Source organism: Oncorhynchus kisutch, linkage group LG29 (genome assembly GCF_002021735.2).
Source record: "Oncorhynchus kisutch isolate 150728-3 linkage group LG29, Okis_V2, whole genome shotgun sequence".
Taxonomy (NCBI): domain Eukaryota; kingdom Metazoa; phylum Chordata; class Actinopteri; order Salmoniformes; family Salmonidae; genus Oncorhynchus; species Oncorhynchus kisutch.
Window position 1 is genome coordinate 32,211,486 of NC_034202.2, and position 12,845 is coordinate 32,224,330.

The 12,845-nt window shown below is 45.6% G+C and overlaps 1 protein-coding gene across 4 annotated transcripts in view; it reads left to right on the top strand.

The window, feature by feature from the left end:
- Nucleotides 1-12,845, top strand: part of LOC109874410 (spectrin beta chain, non-erythrocytic 1-like) — a 106,734-nt gene that overhangs the window by 24,907 nt on the left and 68,982 nt on the right. The gene's annotated exons all lie outside the window — the stretch shown is intronic.

The following is a 12,845-nucleotide window of genomic DNA, read 5'->3' on the forward strand; positions in this document are numbered from 1 at the left end:
ACATAACTTCATAACACCTCGGCAATAGATCACACTGAACTGACTAACAAACTAGTATGACCCGAGTTGTGGAGATGTGTGTGTGTGTGTAGTTAGAGGAGCTGTGTGTGTGTGTAGTTAGAGGAGCTGTGTATGTGTGTAGTTAGAGGAGCTGTGTGTGTGTGTAGTTAGAGGAGCTGTGTGTGTGTGTGTGTAGTTAGAGGAGCTGTGTGTGTGTGTAGTTAGAGGAGCTGTGTGTGTGTGTAGTTAGAGGAGCTGTGTGTGTGTGTGTGTAGTTAGAGGAGCTGTGTGTGTGTGTAGTTAGAGGAGCTGTGTGTGTGTGTAGTTAGAGGAGCTGTGTGTGTGTGTAGTTAGAGGAGCTGTGTGTGTGTGTAGTTAGAGGAGCTGTGTGTGTTTGTGTATTCATACAGTATTTTCCACAAGACTCCATAAGTGTGGGTGTGTGTGCTCTTTACTCCCTGGGAATGCTGCTGACACGTCTCCTTTTTACAAGTAGGGGCTTGATGTGCACATTCTTTGACACTTTGCAACAGCTACAGTAGCTCCCCCTCCCCCACAGCACCCTGCATTTCTTCTACACTTTTTCAGTGATTCCCCTAGGATTTTTTGGGGCAGCGGTGGCAAAGTTGGCGGGCTGGGGAGGGTGTGGCCAATGGTGCAGTTGCAAGGTTAGCTTGGGTGGGTGTGGCAAATGGCACGGTTTTAGAGGCCCTTTTCTTGCTGTTTTAAAGCAATTTTCATGCAATTTTACACATTTTACACAAAACTAGTTCCCTGCAATTCTACACATTTTGTCATGGGTCTGAGAGAAAAATTGCAGTTTCAAAGCTAATTTTACATTCTCCCTGACTGTCTAGTTTTTATTTTGGTGCTTATTACTTCTCCAAGATGATCTTATTTAAAAAATATATAGCATAGGGGAAACTAGGTCTGGCCCCATTTAGTCGTCTGGGCGATAGGTTGTTGGTTGACCAATATTTTTTTAGTCGAGCAGTGGCAAATAGATCATTATTTTTCGTGGCACATGAGACACCTGTCTGATTTGCACCTGTCTCAGTGGACTAATCCATTGAGGAGGCCGCGGGGGTACCACGGTCCAAGAAAAAGTGGAGTGTGGCTAAGCTGCACAAGACACGTCGCTCTTCAGAATGCACTTTCTCCCACTATTTCCTGCATATTCATTGTTTCATAAGTTCATTATGTGCATTGTTTGCTGTTCATCAATTCCCTTTTACATATATCACCAGTAGTAGCCTACATTTACCATTAGTTCCCGTAATTTCTATAATAATTTGTTTGGTTATTGCCATTTCTGTTAATGCATTCAATATATTATTACAGTTGTTTACCGTTGTCATGGTCGGAGTGGACACGTTGTTTGCAGAACTCACAACCTATGCTCCACTTGTGAGAAACACGTTTTAATTTTTTTTATTCCATTTGAGTTTTGTCAATTTATTCATCGTCTTGTTTGAAATGCTCCTGTCAATGTTGAGTAAGGACGCGCACCCGATTACTCATATAGAAGTAGGACTATAGTTCCTCAAAGTATTAGAAAAATATAGGACAATAGTTCCTGTAGGACAATAGTTCCTCAAAGTATTAGAAAAATATAGGACAATAGTTCCTGTAGGACAATAGTTCCTCAAAGTATTAGAAAAATATAGGACAATAGTTCCTGTAGGACAATAGTTCCTCAAAGTATTAGAAAAATATAGGACAATAGTTCCTGTAGGACAATAGTTCCTCAAAGTATTAGAAAAATATAGGACAATAGTTCCTGTAGGACAATAGTTCCTCAAAGTATTAGAAAAATATAGGACAATAGTTCCTGTAGGACAATAGTTCCTCAAAGTATTAGAAAAATATAGGACAATAGTTCCTGTAGGACAATAGTTCCTGTAGGACAATAGTTCCTGTAGGACAATAGTTCCTGTAGGACAATAGTTCCTGTAGGACAATAGTTCCTGTAGGACAATAGTTCCTGTAGGACAATAGTTCCTGTAGGACAATAGTTCCTCAAAGTATTAGAAAAATATTTCCAACTCTCTCCCTTTCAATAGCCACTCGACATGAAAGGGAAAAATGTAATGCTCTGATCCAGTGGAGATTTCATAAAATACCTGATTACTTCTTATCCCATGCACAAATAGCCCACAGCTGTGTCTGTCCTGAGCTCACTGGCACGGATATTTTATGCAATGTTGCAAGTTAGCTAGTGTGCGTTTCGTGCCGACCCAGTTGATAGTTGATACAATGTTTCAATTTCGCTGTAGACAGGCCATGCATAGCCAATGTGATTTATAGGATATTTATTTTTATCAGGATATTTTCTACCTGCAGGCTGCAATGTTTTTATTTTTTGGCTACTGGAGGCTATTTTTACATAGTTGACAATGGCAATAAAAGTTACTTTTAGTAATAAAAGAGACAGTCCTAGAAGAAACAGCCTTAGCCTTAGCCCACAGGATCTATGATCAGTCAGTCCATCGCCCACAGGATCTATGATCAGTCAGTCCATCGCCCACAGGATCTATGATCAGTCCATCGGTCACAGGATCTATGATCAGTCCATCGGTCACAGGATCTATGATCAGTCCATCGGTCACAGGATCTATGATCAGTCCATCGGTCACAGGATCTATGATCAGTCCATCGGTCACAGGATCTATGATCAGTCCATCGGTCACAGGATCTATGATCAGTCCATCGGTCACAGGATCTATGATCAGTCCATCGGTCACAGGATCTATGATCAGTCCATTGGTCACAGGATCTATGATCAGTCCATCGGTCACAGGATCTATGATCAGTCCATTGGTCACAGGATCTATGATCAGTCCATCGGTCACAGGATCTATGATCAGTCCATTGGTCACAGGATCTATGATCAGTCCATTGGTCACAGGATCTATGATCAGTCCATTTGTCACAGGATCTATGATCAGTCAGCCCATCGGTCACAGGATCTATGATCAGTCCATTGGTCACAGGATCTATGATCAGTCAGTCCATCGGTCACAGGATCTATGATCAGTCCATTGGTCACAGGATCTATGATCAGTCAGTCCATCGGTCACAGGATCTATGATCAGTCCATCGGTCACAGGATCTATGATCAGTCCATTGGTCACAGGATCTATGATCAGTCCATTGGTCACAGGATCTATGATCAGTCCATCGGTCACAGGATCTATGATCAGTCCATTGGTCACAGGATCTATGATCAGTCCATTTGTCACAGGATCTATGATCAGTCAGTCCATCGGTCACAGGATCTATGATCAGTCCATTGGTCACAGGATCTATGATCAGTCCATCGGTCACAGGATCTATGATCAGTCAGTCCATCGGTCACAGGATCTATGATCAGTCCATTGGTCACATGATCTATGATCAGTCAGTCCATCGGTCACAGGATCTATGATCAGTCCATTGGTCACAGGATCTATGATCAGTCAGTCCATCGGTCACAGGATCTATGATCAGTCCATTGGTCACAGGATCTATGATCAGTCAGTCCATCGGTCACAGGATCTATGATCAGTCCATTGGTCACAGGATCTATGATCAGTCCATCGGTCACAGGATCTATGATCAGTCCATTGGTCACAGGATCTATGATCAGTCCATTGGTCACAGGATCTATGATCAGTCCATTGGTCACAGGATCTATGATCAGTCCATCGGTCACAGGATCTATGATCAGTCCATCGGTCACAGGATCTATGATCAGTCCATTGGTCACAGGATCTATGATCAGTCCATCGGTCACAGGATCTATGATCAGTCCATCGGTCACAGGATCTATGATCAGTCCATCGGTCACAGGATCTATGATCAGTCCATCGGTCACAGGATCTATGATCAGTCCATTGGTCACAGGATCTATGATCAGTCAGTCCATCGGTCACAGGATCTATGATCAGTCCATTGGTCACAGGATCTATGATCAGTCAGTCCATCGGTCACAGGATCTATGATCAGTCCATTGGTCACAGGATCTATGATCAGTCCATCGGTCACAGGATCTATGATCAGTCCATTGGTCACAGGATCTATGATCAGTCCATTGGTCACAGGATCTATGATCAGTCCATCGGTCACAGGATCTATGATCAGTCCATTGGTCACAGGATCTATGATCAGTCCATTTGTCACAGGATCTATGATCAGTCAGTCCATCGGTCACAGGATCTATGATCAGTCCATTGGTCACAGGATCTATGATCAGTCCATCGGTCACAGGATCTATGATCAGTCAGTCCATCGGTCACAGGATCTATGATCAGTCCATTGGTCACAGGATCTATGATCAGTCAGTCCATCGGTCACAGGATCTATGATCAGTCCATTGGTCACAGGATCTATGATCAGTCAGTCCATCGGTCACAGGATCTATGATCAGTCCATTGGTCACAGGATCTATGATCAGTCAGTCCATCGGTCACAGGATCTATGATCAGTCCATTGGTCACAGGATCTATGATCAGTCCATCGGTCACAGGATCTATGATCAGTCCATTGGTCACAGGATCTATGATCAGTCCATTGGTCACAGGATCTATGATCAGTCCATTGGTCACAGGATCTATGATCAGTCCATCGGTCACAGGATCTATGATCAGTCCATCGGTCACAGGATCTATGATCAGTCCATCGGTCACAGGATCTATGATCAGTCCATTGGTCACAGGATCTATGATCAGTCCATCGGTCACAGGATCTATGATCAGTCCATCGGTCACAGGATCTATGATCAGTCCATCGGTCACAGGATCTATGATCAGTCCATCGGTCACAGGATCTATGATCAGTCCATTGGTCACAGGATCTATGATCAGTCAGTCCATCGGTCACAGGATCTATGATCAGTCCATTGGTCACAGGATCTATGATCAGTCAGTCCATCGGTCACAGGATCTATGATCAGTCCATTGGTCACAGGATCTATGATCAGTCCATCGGTCACAGGATCTATGATCAGTCCATTGGTCACAGGATCTATGATCAGTCCATTGGTCACAGGATCTATGATCAGTCCATCGGTCACAGGATCTATGATCAGTCCATTGGTCACAGGATCTATGATCAGTCCATTTGTCACAGGATCTATGATCAGTCAGTCCATCGGTCACAGGATCTATGATCAGTCCATTGGTCACAGGATCTATGATCAGTCCATCGGTCACAGGATCTATGATCAGTCAGTCCATCGGTCACAGGATCTATGATCAGTCCATTGGTCACAGGATCTATGATCAGTCAGTCCACCGGTCACAGGATCTATGATCAGTCCATTGGTCACAGGATCTATGATCAGTCAGTCCATCGGTCACAGGATCTATGATCAGTCCATTGGTCACAGGATCTATGATCAGTCAGTCCATCGGTCACAGGATCTATGATCAGTCCATTGGTCACAGGATCTATGATCAGTCCATCGGTCACAGGATCTATGATCAGTCCATTGGTCACAGGATCTATGATCAGTCCATTGGTCACAGGATCTATGATCAGTCCATCGGTCACAGGATCTATGATCAGTCCATTGGTCACAGGATCTATGATCAGTCCATTTGTCACAGGATCTATGATCAGTCAGTCCATCGGTCACAGGATCTATGATCAGTCCATTGGTCACAGGATCTATGATCAGTCCATCGGTCACAGGATCTATGATCAGTCAGTCCATCGGTCACAGGATCTATGATCAGTCCATTGGTCACAGGATCTATGATCAGTCAGTCCATCGGTCACAGGATCTATGATCAGTCCATTGGTCACAGGATCTATGATCAGTCAGTCCATCGGTCACAGGATCTATGATCAGTCCATTGGTCACAGGATCTATGATCAGTCAGTCCATCGGTCACAGGATCTATGATCAGTCCATTGGTCACAGGATCTATGATCAGTCCATCGGTCACAGGATCTATGATCAGTCCATTGGTCACAGGATCTATGATCAGTCCATCGGTCACAGGATCTATGATCAGTCCATCGGTCACAGGATCTATGATCAGTCCATCGGTCACAGGATCTATGATCAGTCCATCGGTCACAGGATCTATGATCAGTCCATTGGTCACAGGGTCTATGATCAGTCCATTGGTCACAGGATCTATGATCAGTCAGTCCATCGGTCACAGGATCTATGATCAGTCCATTGGTCACAGGATCTATGATCAGTCAGTCCATCGGTCACAGGATCTATGATCAGTCAGTCCATCGGTCACAGGATCTATGATCAGTCCATTGGTCACAGGATCTATGATCTGTCCATCGGTCACAGGATCTATGATCAGTCAGTCCATCGGTCACAGGATCTATGATCAGTCCATTGGTCACAGGATCTATGATCAGTCCATTGGTCACAGGATCTATGATCAGTCAGTCCATCGGTCACAGGATCTATGATCAGTCCATTGGTCACAGGATCTATGATCAGTCAGTCCATCGGTCACAGGATCTATGATCAGTCAGTCCATCGGTCACAGGATCTATGATCAGTCCATTGGTCACAGGATCTATGATCAGTCAGTCCATCGGTCACAGGATCTATGATCAGTCCATTGGTCACAGGATCTATGATCAGTCAGTCCATCGGTCACAGGATCTATGATCAGTCCATCGGTCACAGGATCTATGATCAGTCCATCGGTCACAGGATCTATGATCAGTCCATCGGTCACAGGATCTATGATCAGTCCATCGGTCACAGGATCTATGATCAGTCCATTGGTCACAGGATCTATGATCAGTCCATCGGTCACAGGATCTATGATCAGTCCATTGGTCACAGGATCTATGATCAGTGAGTCCATCGGTCACAGGATCTATGATCAGTCCATCGGTCACAGGATCTATGATCAGTCCATCGGTCACAGGATCTATGATCAGTCCATTGGTCACAGGATCTATGATCAGTCCATTGGTCACAGGATCTATGATCAGTCCATCGGTCACAGGATCTATGATCAGTCCATTGGTCACAGGATCTATGATCAGTCCATTTGTCACAGGATCTATGATCAGTCAGTCCATCGGTCACAGGATCTATGATCAGTCCATTGGTCACAGGATCTATGATCAGTCCATCGGTCACAGGATCTATGATCAGTCAGTCCATCGGTCACAGGATCTATGATCAGTCCATTGGTCACAGGATCTATGATCAGTCAGTCCATCGGTCACAGGATCTATGATCAGTCAGTCCATCGGTCACAGGATCTATGATCAGTCCATTGGTCACAGGATCTATGATCAGTCAGTCCATCGGTCACAGGATCTATGATCAGTCCATTGGTCACAGGATCTATGATCAGTCAGTCCATCGGTCACAGGATCTATGATCAGTCCATCGGTCACAGGATCTATGATCAGTCCATTGGTCACAGGATCTATGATCAGTCCATTGGTCACAGGATCTATGATCAGTCCATCGGTCACAGGATCTATGATCAGTCCATTGGTCACAGGATCTATGATCAGTCCATTTGTCACAGGATCTATGATCAGTCAGTCCATCGGTCACAGGATCTATGATCAGTCCATTGGTCACAGGATCTATGATCAGTCCATCGGTCACAGGATCTATGATCAGTCAGTCCATCGGTCACAGGATCTATGATCAGTCCATTGGTCACAGGATCTATGATCAGTCAGTCCATCGGTCACAGGATCTATGATCAGTCAGTCCATCGGTCACAGGATCTATGATCAGTCCATTGGTCACAGGATCTATGATCAGTCAGTCCATCGGTCACAGGATCTATGATCAGTCCATTGGTCACAGGATCTATGATCAGTCAGTCCATCGGTCACAGGATCTATGATCAGTCCATCGGTCACAGGATCTATGATCAGTCCATTGGTCACAGGATCTATGATCAGTCAGTCCACCGGTCACATTATCTATGATCAGTCCATTGGTCACAGGATCTATGATCAGTCCATTGGTCACAGGATCTATGATCAGTCCATTGGTCACAGGATCTATGATCAGTCAGTCCATCGGTCACAGGATCTATGATCAGTCCATTGGTCACAGGATCTATGATCAGTCAGTCCATCGGTCACAGGATCTATGATCAGTCAGTCCATCGGTCACAGGATCTATGATCAGTCCATTGGTCACAGGATCTATGATCAGTCAGTCCATCGGTCACAGGATCTATGATCAGTCCATTGGTCACAGGATCTATGATCAGTCAGTCCATCGGTCACAGGATCTATGATCAGTCCATTGGTCACAGGATCTATGATCAGTCCATTGGTCACAGGATCTATGATCAGTCAGTCCATCGGTCACAGGATCTATGATCAGTCCATTGGTCACAGGATCTATGATCAGTCAGTCCATCGGTCACAGGATCTATGATCAGTCAGTCCATCGGTCACAGGATCTATGATCAGTCCATTGGTCACAGGATCTATGATCAGTCAGTCCATCGGTCACAGGATCTATGATCAGTCCATTGGTCACAGGATCTATGATCAGTCAGTCCATCGGTCACAGGATCTATGATCAGTCCATCGGTCACAGGATCTATGATCAGTCCATCGGTCACAGGATCTATGATCAGTCCATCGGTCACAAGATCTATGATCAGTCCATCGGTCACAGGATCTATGATCAGTCCATTGGTCACAGGATCTATGATCAGTCCATCGGTCACAGGATCTATGATCAGTCCATTGGTCACAGGATCTATGATCAGTGAGTCCATCGGTCACAGGATCTATGATCAGTCCATCGGTCACAGGATCTATGATCAGTCCATCGGTCACAGGATCTATGATCAGTCCATTGGTCACAGGATCTATGATCAGTCCATTGGTCACAGGATCTATGATCAGTCCATCGGTCACATGATCTATGATCAGTCCATTGGTCACATGATCTATGATCAGTCCATTTGTCACAGGATCTATGATCAGTCAGTCCATCGGTCACAGGATCTATGATCAGTCCATTGGTCACAGGATCTATGATCAGTCCATCGGTCACAGGATCTATGATCAGTCAGTCCATCGGTCACAGGATCTATGATCAGTCCATTGGTCACAGGATCTATGATCAGTCAGTCCATCGGTCACAGGATCTATGATCAGTCAGTCCATCGGTCACAGGATCTATGATCAGTCCATTGGTCACAGGATCTATGATCAGTCAGTCCATCGGTCACAGGATCTATGATCAGTCCATTGGTCACAGGATCTATGATCAGTCAGTCCATCGGTCACAGGATCTATGATCAGTCCATCGGTCACAGGATCTATGATCAGTCCATTGGTCACAGGATCTATGATCAGTCCATTGGTCACAGGATCTATGATCAGTCCATCGGTCACAGGATCTATGATCAGTCCATTGGTCACAGGATCTATGATCAGTCCATTTGTCACAGGATCTATGATCAGTCAGTCCATCGGTCACAGGATCTATGATCAGTCCATTGGTCACAGGATCTATGATCAGTCCATCGGTCACAGGATCTATGATCAGTCAGTCCATCGGTCACAGGATCTATGATCAGTCCATTGGTCACAGGATCTATGATCAGTCAGTCCATCGGTCACAGGATCTATGATCAGTCAGTCCATCGGTCACAGGATCTATGATCAGTCCATTGGTCACAGGATCTATGATCAGTCAGTCCATCGGTCACAGGATCTATGATCAGTCCATTGGTCACAGGATCTATGATCAGTCAGTCCATCGGTCACAGGATCTATGATCAGTCCATCGGTCACAGGATCTATGATCAGTCCATTGGTCACAGGATCTATGATCAGTCCATTGGTCACAGGATCTATGATCAGTCCATTGGTCACAGGATCTATGATCAGTCCATCGGTCACAGGATCTATGATCAGTCCATCGGTCACAGGATCTATGATCAGTCCATTGGTCACAGGATCTATGATCAGTCCATCGGTCACAGGATCTATGATCAGTCCATTGGTCACAGGATCTATGATCAGTCCATTGGTCACAGGATCTATGATCAGTCCATTGGTCACAGGATCTATGATCAGTCAGTCCATCGGTCACAGGATCTATGATCAGTCCATTGGTCACAGGATCTATGATCAGTCAGTCCATTGGTCACAGGATCTATGATCAGTCCATTGGTCACAGGATCTATGATCAGTCAGTCCATCGGTCACAGGATCTATGATCAGTCAGTCCATCGCCCACAGGATCTATGATCAGTCAGTCCATCGCCCACAGGATCTATGATCAGTCAGTCCATCGCCCACAGGATCTATGATCAGTCAGTCCATCGCCCACAGGATCTATGATCAGTCCATCGGTCACAGGATCTATGATCAGTCCATCGGTCACAGGATCTATGATCAGTCCATCGGTCACAGGATCTATGATCAGTCCATCGGTCACAGGATCTATGATCAGTCCATCGGTCACAGGATCTATGATCAGTCCATCGGTCACAGGATCTATGATCAGTCCATCGGTCACAGGATCTATGATCAGTCCATTGGTCACATGATCTATGATCAGTCCATCGGTCACAGGATCTATGATCAGTCCATTGGTCACAGGATCTATGATCAGTCAGTCCATCGGTCACAGGATCTATGATCAGTCCATTGGTCACAGGATCTATGATCAGTCCATCGGTCACAGGATCTATGATCAGTCCATTGGTCACAGGATCTATGATCAGTCCATTGGTCACAGGATCTATGATCAGTCCATCGGTCACAGGATCTATGATCAGTCCATTGGTCACAGGATCTATGATCAGTCCATTTGTCACAGGATCTATGATCAGTCAGTCCACCGGTCACATTATCTATGATCAGTCCATTGGTCACAGGATCTATGATCAGTCCATTGGTCACAGGATCTATGATCAGTCCATTGGTCACAGGATCTATGATCAGTCAGTCCATCGGTCACAGGATCTATGATCAGTCCATTGGTCACAGGATCTATGATCAGTCAGTCCATCGGTCACAGGATCTATGATCAGTCAGTCCATCGGTCACAGGATCTATGATCAGTCCATTGGTCACAGGATCTATGATCAGTCAGTCCATCGGTCACAGGATCTATGATCAGTCCATTGGTCACAGGATCTATGATCAGTCAGTCCATCGGTCACAGGATCTATGATCAGTCCATTGGTCACAGGATCTATGATCAGTCCATTGGTCACAGGATCTATGATCAGTCCACCTGTCTCATCTCTCTTTTTATCCTCTACTCCCCCTACACAGTGAAGGAGCTGATATCATCTCCTGGGCCCAGGCTCATTTGCATCGATTTGGCTCTCAATTTGTGGACTCCTCTATGCACAGCTAGCTGTAAAGGTCCTATCTAGACTTCTGTAGTCTGAGGACAGAGTCTATATATTATGTGTAGCCTCTAAGGTTCATTACTCTATGAGCTATTAGAACTGTGACTTTGATCAGCAGCTCCCTGGTTACCTGCCTTTTTTCCTGTCATGACCTAGTAGTGCCTCCTTCCCTCAGGTGTTCATTTAAATGCTTCCGGCTTCTGTTTGTGTGTGTTGGTGTGATTCATCCAACTGTGTTCATGGCCTAATAATATCTGACGTCCCGGGATGTCTTCACACACCTGACTAGTGTATCTTGGCCATGGGGAAGCTGTGGAGTGTGAAATGCCTGGAAGGTAACATGGCAGGTAAGAGCCAAGGTAAAACATGACAGACTGAGAGACTCGGGCAGAGAGAGCCATCGGAGGGACGGGGAGAGGAAAACGTGGAGGGTATGAAAGTGCAGGTAATGGCCCTCAGTGTGGAGCCTGAACACTGACAGCCTCAACTCGACCATGATGCCTCTTATTGACCTGCAGAGTGTGGTTGTTTCACACCTGTGGTGGCCGTAACAGACATCTTTATCTCTCTCTCTCTCTCCACATCTCCTCACTGACTGGAATCCCTGGAATCCCTCTCCTCTGTTCCCCTGTCAGATGGTTCACTTCTCTGCCTTCCTGTTCTCTGCTCCACTGTCTCACTCATATCCGTAGGCCAGATCATTATCTGTAATTGCAGTGTGCTTCATACAGGAGCTCCTGCCAAATGGTTGCTTGAATACTTTTTTCCCCCTTTGTTTTCAAAAGTTGCAGAAAGTGGTTGTTTATCCCTGGTTGTTTATCCAGCCATCTGCACAGCAAGCAGACAAGCTGTTTATAGAGGAAGGAAGCCTCTTTATCCCAAGGCATGAGCACGCACACACACACACACACACACACACACACACACACACACACACACACACACACACACACACACACACACACACACACACACACACACACACACACACAGAGAGAGAGAGACCTGCCCTCCTCATTACAGGCCTGCATGTTAACAGGGATGTTTGATATATGGTCTGGGCTGCGATGCGTCCGTCACTGAGCTCTGTGCTCTTCTCATCACCCCTGGCAACTGTGACAGAACCCCTCAACCCCCAGTGAGAGCCCTGCATCTGTTCTCTGGGACTCATTAGGCCACTTCCTTCTATAAAGTCCTGGTCACTCTGAAGCCCCTGGCCCCTAGATCTTCTGCAGTCCACATGTCCCCTGTACTCTACCGTCTTAACAAACTTAAACCAAAGCAGGCCAAACACAGCCTATAAAACAACGGACTGAAGACCAGTGCCCCCTGGATAGGGCAGGCTGTAGGCCTATACCCTAGAGGCTCCTGTATGATTAGCACAGACACTGGCTCTGACCTCTGCGAAACAAGTTTACCACTAGAGGACATTCTGCTGCTGCAGCAAAATGAGAGCAATGCACACACCTGTTATCTAGACTATTATTTCTGAGCAATGTATTGATCTTTTTT